Genomic DNA, 3,234 nt, shown 5'->3' on the forward strand with positions numbered 1-3,234 from the left:
TCTCCCCTCTCTTACTCTTCAAGCTTTAGATTCCGACTTTCTAATACCACATCCAATCATATCGAATTAGCCTGAAGTTTGATTTGGCAGGCGGGTGACCCAGTCTCATTTTGGCCTGATGACATTTTGGGCTTGGGGCTATCTCCCTTTTTCAGTACTTAGCTCAACTACAGAAATAATACCAGCAATAATATCATACCCTTACCATGCACCTCTAATTGAAATGTGAATGGATGTGCTATTGGCCAAGGGCCCCTGTCCACTAATTATGTATCATCTGAAAATCTGACCCAAGTATCTGACAATCAAAGAGGGATAGCTTTCATCCTGCTGTTATCTGTTCACAGTTATGCCATCTGGCTCTTCTACCCAGAAGAAAACTTGGCATCCATATTCAACCGGAATGACCGTCAATTCTCAAAACATCTTATTTTCTCTTTGCCAAGAACCAAGTGACAACTGATCTCAAAGTGTAAGCACCTAACCTATAAAACAAATGACTTGGGGGAAGAGGCATTTTTCTCAATGAAAAATAGGGTTGAGAGAGTATTTTTGTGTCATCAGACATCTCAAACTATTTTCTAACAGTATAACCTAATTTATATTTTCTTTGTGTTTGTCTCTGACTTTTCAGTTCCTTTTTAATAAATACTTTTTGAGCACCTGCCATATGAAATGAAATGAAATGAGCCAAGCACTAAAAGGATACCAAGCTGTACTAGTCAGGGAAATGACTCTAGCTCTGTAGGAATAAAACATCAGATTTCAGGCCGGGCACAGTGGCTCACGCCTGTAATCCCAGCACTTTGGGAGGCCAAGGCGGGCAGATCACCTGAGGTCAGGAATTCGAGACCAGCCTGACCAACATGGAGAAACCCTGTCTCTATTAAGAATACAAAATTAGCCAGGTGTGGTGGCGTGCGCCTGTAATCCCAGCTACTCGGGAGGCTGAGGCAGAAGAATGGCTTGAACCCAGGAGGCAGAGGTTGCGGTGAGCCAAGATTGCGCCACTACACTCCAGCCTGGGCGACAAGAGCGAAACTCCACCTCAAAAAAAAAAAAAATTACCTTTACCTCATTAAACTCCTGAGAGCAAGAGCAAGATGGGTCACCAACAACTGTACTGGGGCCACCCGCAAAAATTTGGCCAGGGTTCTGGCTCTTGTCGCGTCTGCTCAAACCAGCATGGTCTGATCCGGAAATACGGCCTCAATATGTGCTGCCAGTGTTTCTGTCAGTATGTGAAGGATATCGGTTTCATTAAGTTAAACTAAATGATGTTCCTTCAAAAGACTATCCAAGGCATCTACCTAATGAAAAACCATGACAGTTCTCTGTACATAAAATAAGCATTTATTTTTTTTAAATCTTTAATTTAAAAAAAAAAGAGGAAAGAAACTTCATCAGAGTAGAAAAGAGTTCATAGAAGAGGGGTATCATGGAGGAAATAGCATTTGAAATGATCCTTGACAGAACTGCCAGACAGCCTTTGTAAGAGCATCATTCCAGAGGGAGCAGTGAGCACTAATAAAGCAATAGTGGTGGGGAGAGAATGTTGAGTAACTAGTTTTCCTCAGCAAAGTTTTTCATAGGGAAGAGATTAAGCTTTAAACGTGAGTTAGATCCCTGCTATCTAAGACCTTGAATGTCAGGGAAAGAGGTGTTTTGTTTTGTTTTTTGCTTTGTTTTTTTTGACACGGAATCTTGCTCTGTTGCCCAGGCTGGAGTGCAGTGGTGCGATCTCAGCTCACTGCAGGCCCCGCCTCTCGGGTTCATGCCATTCTCCTGCCTCAGCCTCTGGAATAGCCGGGACTACGCAGGGAAAGAGTTTTAATTCCATTCCCCCGTTATCATGATCATTATGCTTTTTTTTTTTTTTTTTTTTGAGACAGAGTCTCACTCTGTCACCCAGGTTGGAGTGCAGTGGCACCATCTCGGCTCACTGAACCTCTTCCTTCTGGGTTTAAGCAATTCTCCTGCCTCAGCCTCCCGAGTAGCTGGGACTATAGGCGCGTGCCACCATACCCGGCTAATTTTTTATTTTTAGTAGAGACGAGGTTTCACCATGTTGGCCAGGCTGGTCTCGAATTCCTGACCTCAGGTGATCTGCCCGCCTCAGCCTCCCAAAGTGCTGGGATTACAGGCGTGAGCCACCACATCCAGCCAGATCATCGTGCATTTTTAACACAAAGGCCCAAGAACAATTATAGCATTAATTGTTGACAAGTCATGGCCCCAGACCAGAAAATACATTCAGTCAGAAAAGATTTCATTTTGCAGAGGGCAACGCTAATGACAGCATCAAATTGCATTCACGAGCTGTAATAGAGTCCAGAATTTTGCATTTGTTCCCATGTGTCTTAATGTTTATTAAATCCAATCCAAACATCTCTACTACACTCTTGCTCTACTTCTCCCCAGATTGTCTCATGTATTTATCTAGAGATCCCAGCAGTAGCCTTACACACCGACATCATAAACCATGTGTGCCTCCTCTCAGGTAGGGAAAGGAAATCTTATCAGGGCTGGGAACTCTAAATACAAAACCCAAACACTGTATATTCCACAAATATGATTTCCTTTTCCTTCAGCAGACAGTGCAGTCACAGTATTAAGTTCAACAGTAGTGTATGATCCATACTAGGAACTTTACAGGCATAAATATTTATTTTTTAATTTTTAGGTGCAAAGTAACAGGAGGAGTACATACAGCAGCATTGGGACGCCTTAGGAAGGTAGTAATTAAACTTTGTCTGAAGTTGCTTAGCTTGGTAATTCTAGCGTTCTGGGAATTATGCCTTTCATGTGTATCCCTCCAAATCAGTTGAGGTTTCAAAATATACTCAAGTAGAGTATTTGAGAAATTCTAGTTGCGGGTAAGATCTGACTGTTTTGCATTGTGCTGTATACATCAATCTATTAATATTAGTTGTTTCCTTTTTGGAACACAGTAGGAAATAAACAGACAAATTAGCAGATAGCTTACAAGAGAGATGGTGGCTTCATGTCTTCTACAAAAGTCTTACTTGAGGTTCTATGACTTGCCTTTACTTATTCTTTCGATTCCATTTAATATAATTCAGTCTTACAGAACTGTTTTTAAGATATGCATGATATAAACTAGAACTTAGATATCTAGACTTCTAAGTATTATAAACTTAATTTTATTTGCTCCATAAAATAATTATAAGGAAGCAATATTCTTTCTTTCTTTCTTTTTCTTTTTTTTTTTTT

General features: G+C 40.9%; 1 pseudogene; it reads left to right on the forward strand.

Moving 5' to 3' along the window:
- The first annotated feature begins 1,063 nt into the window (after positions 1 to 1,063).
- Positions 1,064 to 1,360, forward strand: LOC114671529 (small ribosomal subunit protein uS14 pseudogene; annotated as a pseudogene).
- Positions 1,361 to 3,234: the final 1,874 nt, after the last annotated feature.

The sequence above is a fragment of the Macaca mulatta genome, chromosome 12, assembly GCF_049350105.2.
Source record: "Macaca mulatta isolate MMU2019108-1 chromosome 12, T2T-MMU8v2.0, whole genome shotgun sequence".
In the NCBI taxonomy this organism is placed as follows: Eukaryota; Metazoa; Chordata; class Mammalia; order Primates; family Cercopithecidae; genus Macaca; species Macaca mulatta.